Below are 10604 nucleotides of genomic sequence, written 5' to 3'. Positions count from 1 at the left end.
TCTCACAAATCGTTACACAGTATCTCTATGGTCATGTGCTCAAGTCGGATCTGTCCGATATTTCATATTCTATCCTAATTGGCTATAATTGGCTTTCACAGTTTGCAAGATTGCCCCGTTTTGAACAAAAGCCTCAAATCATGAACGCAGCATGCAATTTACGTGAAATCTTTCACACATTTTCTTACTAGGCTGAGGAATATATCCCACCCTTTTCACATTGGCCTGTTATAGCGCCACCAACAGGTTGATTTTGGCAAAACACATTTTTGGAACAAAATGCCTCAAGTCATCCAATTGCCATCAAAGGCAAACATGTTTATATTACTCCTAAACATTTTGCCAAACATCTCACACAGTCCTATCCTCCTGGTGGAGACCTGTGCCCAGAAGGGCACTTTTTCTAGTTATTATTAATGTATCATTATTATTTTTGTTTGAAGCATGCAATCCGTATGTCTTACATCGGATTCGAACCCAGGCTCCAAATCACACTTCCATCTTCAACCGCTTATCCGTAGTCGGGTCGCAGGGGGACGAGAGAGTTCCAGACTTCCCTCTCCACAGCAACATTAGTAACTTAAATTCTGGGGGATCCCGAGGTGCAGGTCCCGGCATATCTTGGAGATAGGTCTGCCCCGGGGGGGGCGGGGGGGGGGGGGGGGCGGGTCTCCTTCCAGGGGGATGTGCATCGAGGACCTCCCTAGGGAGACGCTCGAGAGGCATCCTAACCAGATGCCCGAACCACCTAAGCTTGGTACCAGAGCATCCAAGTCACACTTCCGAGACGAAAAACCACTTAACAAGGGGAGATGTTGCACATCTGACTATACCCATTAACCTAACTAACTCCGCCGGGGTCTCCATGAACCGATGCCGCGTGAAAAGAGGAGTTAACGGGCAATTACGGGAACTGTATTTTGCCCGTAAACCTCAAGTTTAGCGGGCATATACATGTAATATACGGTAATATACAGGTGTGATGGTACAATTCGGGAGTTTACGGGAGTTTGTTGGAAAGATTAACGGGAGTTTCCTGTAATATACACATCCGTATTCCAAGCTTTTTGCGCAGTGAGTTATGCAAGCGACAATAAACAGTTTTGTCGGCCTGTCATCCCCCCATCTCTCTCCCCATTTCCTGTCAGCCTACTGTCTGTCCCTCCATAAAAAATATATAAAATAAAGGCGAAAGCCACAAAAAAACATTTAAAAAATAAACAGTTTTGTCGGTCATTATTGAGAATGGAGCACTCGGTGGCGCTGTGGTATATCAAGTACCTGCCCACCAACGTTGAGTGGGACAAAAATTCGGCCCGGTCATTTTCGCATGAATTTGGCCCAGACCAGCCCACCACAACGAGCACGCAGATAGCAGAAACTCTACCGCCCGCTCCGTCGAGAACAACATAAATGATACTGTATACAAACCAACAGACAACTACACGACCCTTTGTTGCTCTCACAAGAATGCTGGCAAAAGGATTCAAGATAGAAGAGGGTTTATTTGTCACTCAATTTGCCTGCCTGCCTGCCTGCCTGTCAAAAAATATATATATATTTATTTTTGAATCAAATCATAACTTGAGCGGCCCCCTACGGTCGCGGCCCACCGGTAATATGACCGGTACGTCCTGTGGCCACCCCACCCCTGGTCCAGGGGTTCGAATCCACCGCGGTGCATGCATGGCCAAGTGTCTTATATATGAACACAGTTGGACCACGGGGGATATTTGTCACTGCGTGTATACACCTATAGGGCTGTATACACCTATAGGGCTGATACACCTATAGGGCTGGGGCGGCACCTCAACTCAATCTTTATTTATAAAGCACATATTATTACAAAACCAGTGTTGCTTTTGGCAGCACAGTTTTATTTTTATTTTTGTCATAGTCTCTTCAATAGTTTTAATTTAGTTTCAGTCACATTTTAGTCACCCCATGGAATGTTTTAGTGTTGGTCTGGTTTTAGTCGACTAAATATCATAAGATCTTAGTCGACTAAATCTACAGTTGATTTAGGTGACTGTGAGCTTGATCTGCTTGTAGATCTGCTAGATCTCATGCCATTTAGTCGACTGAAACTAGACTAACACTAAAACATTCCAGGTAACTAAAATGTGACTAGAAAAACTAAATGAAAACTATTCTATTCTAGGGCCGGCCGCTGCAAAGGCCCGGTCACCTCTGGTCTTTCAGTTAGTTATGAGATTATAGTCAAAAGCAATTTGTTAGCTGACCTAAGGGGTCTGGTTGGGACGTACGGATAGGTACATGGGGGCGAGTCCATTTAGGGTTTTAAATAGTGGTGCAACTTCGTGTTGGGGTTACATGCGGTTTCCCGGCGAGCTGCCCCCTGTGTCCGAACCGGTTTGAGAAAAAATTAAATGAAACTATACCGTTTTGTAAAAAAACGACCTCTCCTCTCCTGCACAAACTTTTGTGGCCACGACTACAGTTATGCAGGAACCAAAGATGCTCCGTCCGGTATACCTTTTTTTTTTTGGACCCGAACCGACCGAAACCATCTGCTGCTCATTTGGGTCAGCCGGCTCCTCGTCGCCCGTCTGTCTGCCAAGAACAGCCGACAAGACACATCATCATAACAAGCGAGCGGAAGAATGCGAGACGGCGTGAATCAACTTTACGTGTTGTTTCATGAGACACACGTGTGTCAACATGACAGATAACCCACTGAGCGTCAACAATGATAGATAACCCATACCGAGCTGTGAAATATCTGAGCCTCTGGATGTCCGCATGCATGTCGCTTTTTCCTCAGTGCTGGGAGAAAAAGTTACTTAAGTAAAAGTATCAATACTGCAATATAGAAATACTCAAAATGCACTCGAGTAAAAGTACACAAGCATTGGTTTCGAAATGTACTTGAAAGTACCAAAGATAATAGTACTCAGTGTGCAGAAAGTCCCGTTTCGAGTTTTCAAATGTAAAATAATAATAATAATAATCATTTGAGAATAGCTCGCATTGTGAGCTTGTAGATCGGCTATTTTTGAATGGCCGAAATGTATATAGGGCTGAAGTGGTTAATGTAATGTGGTTTTGTAATAATAATCAGAATCTACAAAGTAACTAGTAACTAAAGTTTTCAAATACATGTACCATATTTGCCTCTGAGATGAGGTAGAAGTATACTGGAGATTGGAGTAAAGTAAAATGCCTCATAATTGTAATAGTAATTGTACTTACACCTTAGTTATACTTTAGCAGATCGACAAGCCCAAAACGCGGCACAAAGCCACACGTTTTGAACTTTTAGATCTGCTACTTTTGCTGTGTTTTTTTTGTTTGTTTTTAAGGGGCGGCGGTGGCTCAGGGGTAGAGTGGCCGGATTGTAACTGCGAGGTTGCCAGTTCGAACCCCGGGCTCCCCCCAGAGTTAGCGTTGTGGTTTCCTCCGCCATCGGTGTGTGAATGTGTGTGTGAGTGGGTGAATGTAATGCACAATCTATGTAAAGGTGTGTGAATGTGTGTGTGAATGGGTGAATGTAATGCACAATCTATGTAAAGGTGTTTGAATGTGTGTGTGAGTGGGTGAATGTAATGCACAATCTATGTAAAGGTGTGTGAATGTGTGTGTGAATGGGTGAATGTAATGCACAATCTATGTAAAGGTGTGTGAATGTGTGTGTGAATGGGTGAATGTAATGCACAATCTATGTAAAGGTGTGTGAATGTGTGTGTGAATGGGTGAATGTAATGCACAATCTATGTAAAGGTGTGTGAATGTGTGTGTGAATGGGTGAATGTAATGCACAATCTATGTAAAGGTGTGTGAATGTGTGTGAATGGGTGAATGTAATGCACAATCTATGTAAAGGTGTGTGAATGTGTGTGTGAATGGGTGAATGTAATGCACAATCTATGTAAAGGTGTGTGAATGTGTGTGTGAGTGGGTGAATGTAATGCACAATCTATGTAAAGGTGTGTGAATGTGTGTGTGAATGGGTGAATGTAATGCACAATCTATGTAAAGGTGTGTGAATGTGTGTGTGAGTGGGTGAATGTAATGCACAATCTATGTAAAGGTGTGTGTGAATGGGTGAATGTAATGCACAATCTATGTAAAGGTGTGTGAATGTGTGTGTGAGTGGGTGAATGTAATGCACAATCTATGTAAAGGTGTGTGAATGTGTGTGTGAATGGGTGAATGTAATGCACAATCTATGTAAAGGTGTGTGAATGTGTGTGTGAGTGGGTGAATGTAATGCACAATCTATGTAAAGGTGTGTGAATGTGTGTGTGAGTGGGTGAATGTAATGCACAATCTATGTAAAGGTATGTGTGTGTGAATGTGTAAATGTAATGCACAATCTATGTAAAGCGCCTTGGATAAAGGCGCTATATAAATGCACCATTTATTCCTGAAAAGTAGCCGTTTTGGACATATGAGGTTTCCACTCGACCCGCAGGGACATTTACTACAAGTACAAGTACTGCACTCGAGTACAATTTGAGTATACTTTTTATTAGACAATAAAATGCAAACGGTACAGGGGGTATAAAGTTGTGTTCGCAGTGTTTGCATGCATAATATTTGTGCACAGCACAAAATGCTATTGATCGGCCATTTGTGAGGCAACAATCTGCAACCGTTTTATTGCCTCGTTTTAAAAGCCATTTAGATCCGAGGACGATTCTACAAAATGTCTTCGAAATCCTATAAATGTTTTCTGAAAACCCTGTTTCTGTATCAGTCGTTCTCAAACTATTTCATCATGTCAAGGAGCCCCAGAATGATGTATTTGGCCGCCGAACCCCATCTGAAAATATGTTGTTCCAGGGACCCCCCCGAGAAGCAAAGATTTGAGTTAAAAACGTTCGTTCTCAAAGAATATATATCCAAAGATTTGCGCCACATTTTCAAGATTCTTCAAAATAAATAGCAGATCTACAAGCTCTTTCTGCTATTTTTTCAATAGCTAAAAGTATAACATATAATGCTTAAAACACCAAAAGGGGTTCTGTCTGTCAGATGAACACGTCTTTCTTTGAGTAATGCGCGCAGCGGATTCCTTGTGCCGCCAACGAGAAGTCGATAAGCTCCCGAGAGCGGATCCGTAAAAGATACATCCGTCAGAATTTACGTCATGGGTGGAAACGTGCCGACTCGGGGCCCCATGCTGGCTCCTGGCCAAGTTTTACAACGATGTCGTACATGCATGAGCACTCCATCATCGGCGGGGGTCACTGGGAGGCCCGTCCAAAACGCCACGATGTTTGTGAAACCTCTCGCGCGCACACACACCCCTAAATGGTGCATTTACAGTATATAGCGCCTTTAGCCAAGGAACTTTACATAGATTGTGAATTGCGCGCGCGCACACGCACACACACACACACACACACACACACACGTTTAATTAAACAAATCGTATAGTATATCGATATGGAAACAGCAAATATCGTATCGTATGGTTTGACTTCGTATCGTATCATCAAGCTGTCTCACGCTACAGAAACAGGAGGCTCCTGCAGCCCGATGTGGGCCTCATGGCTACAGAAACAGGAGGCTCCTGCAGCCCGATATGGGCCTCATGGCTACAGAAACAGGAGGCTCCTGCAGCCCGATATGGGCCTCATGGCTACAGAAACAGGAGGCTCCTGCAGCCCGATATGGGCCTCATGGCTACAGAAACAGGAGGCTCCTGCAGCCCGATATGGGCCTCATGGCTACAGAAACAGGAGGCTCCTGCAGCCCGATATGGGCCTCATGGCTACAGAAACAGGAGGCTCCTGCAGCCCGATATGGGCCTCATGGCTACAGAAACAGGAGGCTCCTGCAGCCCGATATGGGCCTCATGGCTACAGAAACAGGAGGCTCCTGCAGCCCGATATGGGCCTCATGGCTCGGCAAGGCTTGCTATAATGTTTGCCCTCTTGCATGTGCATGACAACGCAAAGATCCTGCTGGGTCTTATCAGGACGCTGCATGGCTGCTCTCTGGACAGCCAGAGGCCCGTGATGCAGAGCGCTGTCCGGGTATATATGGTGCTATCTGGGCTGGAGAGGAGAGCAAACATCTGCTCTGGTTTCTATCTGGGCTGGAGAGGAGAGGAGAGGAGAGAGGAGACATCTGGGGCTGACATGGAGCTATGGCAGCTAATTGGTTGTTAGACCCGGGAATGAGTGCACGTCTCAGTCTCCGAGGAGAGTGCTGATAAAGATGTCCATTAGCTGTCTCACGCACGCACGCACGCACGCACGCACGCACGCACGCACGCACGCACGCACGCACGCACGCACGCACACACACACACACACACACACACACACACACACACACACACACAGCCGCACGCACACACGCACTCACGCACTCACGCACACATTACTATACTTGCGAGGACATCAACGTTTTATGATGTCAATTTTATGACATTTAACTTTTAGTGTTTTTGCCACTTTTAAACTTTTTTTTTTTTACACATTTTCTGTAGATCGTCTATTTTGGGTATGTGTGACGATAGGAAAACAGTTCTCACTATGTCTAGAATTGTGCTGGTGGGGGGGGGGGGGGGGGGGGTTCGGCCCCCTGCACCAGTATAGTAAAACAAGTGCACACACATTCACACGCACGCACGCACACGCGCACACACCCCCACACGCAAATTACGACCCAGTACTAAAACTTGAGCGCTCGTATAAGTCTAAGTGGCAGATACTAGCTGGCATATAACTGTCCATTGAAAGGAACAGCGCCTAAGAGTCTAAAAGCCACCCATTAGCAGCCCCTAGAGGCCGTGTTGCTCGTAACACCCACTTGTACATTTTAGGCGCTAGACCAGTGCTTCCCAAAGTGGGGTCTGGGGACCCCTGGGGGTCCTTGAGGGAGTGGGAGGGGGGTCCCCACCTGAATAATAGTTAGGAAACAAATGGAAGCTTGTGGGTCTGTAACTCGGACAAATGGAACCAAACGGACCCTAAATGGGTCCATTTGTACACTCTCAGAGAGTTAAATTAATATTGATTTTACAATAGGTAAGCCATTTATGGCCTACTTGTGTGCAACACGTAAGTCCTGACGTCACTCGCTCATCCCCTGGTCTTGCCTGGTTCACGGAAGTAATTTCTCTATGGAGAATAACATGGGCTCATCTTAAAATCGCCTCATATAAGCATTGTGGTCCAAAAATAAACAAAAAATTGTCGAGGGAGGTGTCTCTGTATCGTTTGCGACAGTCAGTCACTCATATATGATACAGTCTGTTTCTAGCGAAAATGTAACTAATTCAGCAGCAGTAACAATAGTGTTTTCTCTCAGTCAGTTGATTCTTCATATCCATATGAGTGAAACGGCCTGGATGATTTGTTTATTTTTCAGTTCTTATATAGGCTATGAGGCGATCTAAAATCCCCCAATGGGGATTACAATGCAAATAAAAAGTACATGAACCAGTGGACGTATAGCGCCCTCTACCGATATTGACGTCCGACTTCGGCAGTCTATAGACTAGAAGCCATTTCTATTTGGATATCAATACAATATTGTGGCTTTGACCCCAAACAGTCGGGTCTCCGACCCACTGTTTTGGAAACAAGACGTGTTCTAAAATCCCTTTTTGTCCAGTCACGATGATGGCCACTTAGTTTAGCACGGTGTTCCTCTCCTCCTCCGGGGTGCGCGGAGGAGCCAATAAAGGCCTCTGTGGGGGTTTGTGTTACAATTAATTTTCTGTTTCGCTCGGGACAGGAAACAGAGGCTGTTTGCACTAACCTTTCCTGTGTGAATTGACTACTTGTTTCAACCCCCCCCCCCACACACACACACACACTCACACTCACACTCACACTCACACTCACACTCACACTCACACTCACACTCACACTCACACACACACACACACACACACACACGCCCCCCCCCCCCGATACCCTCCGCCCGAACAGGGAAGTTTTTCTCCTCGCCACCTTTGACCCCCCGTGTCTCCATATTTACGTCTCAGGGAAAATAGTGGAATTACGACACTTAGTGCTGTCGCCTCGAGAGCGTCTGGTATGAAGACTGTGGGCGCTCTATTGAGAGCCCGGGGGGGGGGGGGGGGGGGGGGGTCGATGTCTCTCTCGGCGCGTAACGGTGGCACGTTGGAGGGGCGCGTTCACGCTGACTGACACACATCGTGACAACGAAAACACAAAAAAGCTTGTGTTCAACATGTCTGGTAGAGGAGAGAGAAAAGAAAAAGGTCATTCTTAAAATGTTTTTCATTTAAGAATGAAAAACGGTCAGTGACGCACGGACACGCACACACGCGGACACACCGCAGTGGTTTTCAGTGCTAAACCCAAATCCAGTATACATCAAAAAATAGGAATTAAAAAAACAAATAACACATCCAAAAAATGTAAAGAGTGGCGGACAAAGTATCCTATTTTGCCGAATATAAGACGACTCTGATTATAATAAGACCCCATTTTTGTCTCCACCAGCCCGAAGGCATGGGGAGGGAGTATGTTTTGCACTCCGTCCGTCCGTGTGTCCGTCCGTCCGTCCGTCCGTCCGTCTGTGAACAGCTAATCTCCGGCACCGTTAACCCATTTAGACAGATTCTACAAATGTCTTCTAAATCATAGTTTTCAGAAAAAACTCTGTTTCTATATCAGTGGTGGGAGCGGACTTAGATGACCTGATGAAGATCAAATAGATCGAAACGTTGATCTGTGGTGTGCGGGCTCCATCCAATATCTATGTCAGTGGTGCTCAACCTTTGTCATGTCAAGGACCGCCAGAATTATATGTATTTGGCCACGGACCAACATCTGAAAATATGTTGTTTCATCAGCTATACATCTCATACAACAAGCATACATCAATCTGTTGCGACCGTGTGAGTCGCCCCTTAGGGGCGACTCACACGGTCGCAACAGATGTATGCTTGTTGTAAGCTATCAATGCATTTCCCATTGGAGTCACATGGTTTGACACACCATTTGTGTTGTATGAGGGGGAGGGGGGCAGTCGAAACACAGCCGAAAGCCATACAACAGCTTGTTGTCCAAAATGTTGTATCAAACCATGTGACTTCCATTGGAAATGCATTGGGGCGGCCATGACACTTACAACATTCATACAACAAGCATGCATCAATGTTTTAAAGGTGTGAGTCGCTCCTAAGGCCTCACTCACACCTTTCGATCTAGCATACAACATTGATGCATGCTAGATGTAAGCAAGATGTAAGTGTCATGGCCGCCCCAATGCATTTCCAATGGAAGTCACATGGTTTGATACAACATTTTGGACTACAAGCTGTTGTATGGCTTCCGGCTGTGTTTCGACTGCCACCCTCCCCCTCAACACAAATGTTTTGTCAAACCATGTGACTCCCATTGGAAATGCATTGGGGCAAGATGTATCACACCCTTTGTATACAACAAGCATACATCAATCTGTTGCGACCGTGTGAGTCGCCCCTATGTAGTATTGGCTTCAGAATGTACTTAAAGTACTCATTGTGCAGAACTAAAAAGGACTACAAAAATATATTTGCCTCTCAGATGTAATGGAGTAGAAGTAAAAGTACCGAACATTGGAAATGCTCAATTACTCAACTGCAGTACTTTATTGCTAAAGTAAAGATTCCTCAAATGTGTACAGTACTTGAGTACATGTACTTATAGTTACTTCACACCACTGCAGGTGTCTATACACAGATGAATTATTTCACAACCGGCTGTGCTTCAACTTAGCTGTGTGACTCAAGACAATTCTGTGGCCAACGCAAGTGGGCCTCCCAAAGTATAAGACCATAATTTAACGTCAGTTTCAATGTCAGTTTCAAAGAGGAAAATAACTGCTTCAAAATGTCCCATATACGATCCAAAATGCGTCGAGGGAGGTTGATAAATCACTACGTGAAGGTGTAAAATATCGTGCAGATGTTGCAGTTCAAGTTACACACACACACACACACACACACACACACACACACACACACACACACACACACACACACACACACACACACACACACACACACACACACACACACACACACACACACACACACACAGTGTCACACACAGTGTCACAATCACATTCTCGCTACGACGTCAAACAAGGTTAATTAATTGTGGTCGTAGTCACGCCTGCATGGGCAAGATGCAACTATAAGCTGAAGTGGGAGGTGAAATTCGAGCCATCTAAAGGAGTGGTTTAATTTCGAGGAGACCCCCCCCCCCCCCCCCCCCCCCATATCTCTGAGTTTAGCAGTGGTGGAAAAAGTACTCAATTGTTTTACTTAAAAGTAAAAGTACCAATACTGCAATTTAGAAGTACTTCGTTACAAGTAAAAGTACAGAATTGAAAATGTACTTGAGTAAAAGTACAACAATGTACTTAAAGTACTAAAAGTAAAAGTACTCATATTGCAGAATGTCCCATTTCACAAGTTCAAAATGTGTACAAAATCTATTGAAAATAGCCGATCTACAAATAGTACAAGCTCACTTGGCCAAAATGTATAGGGTTGAAGTGGTTAATGTATGTTTTCTAATCAAAATTAAAATCTCCAAAGCACGGCTGCGGCTCACCGCTCCAAGAGATGGGTCAAATGCGGAGAACAAATTTCACTGCGGTAA

This window comes from Electrona antarctica, assembly GCF_951216825.1.
Source record: "Electrona antarctica genome assembly, contig: scaffold_53, whole genome shotgun sequence".
NCBI lineage: Eukaryota > Metazoa > Chordata > Actinopteri > Myctophiformes > Myctophidae > Electrona > Electrona antarctica.
Note: the sequence above shows the minus strand (reverse complement) of the source record.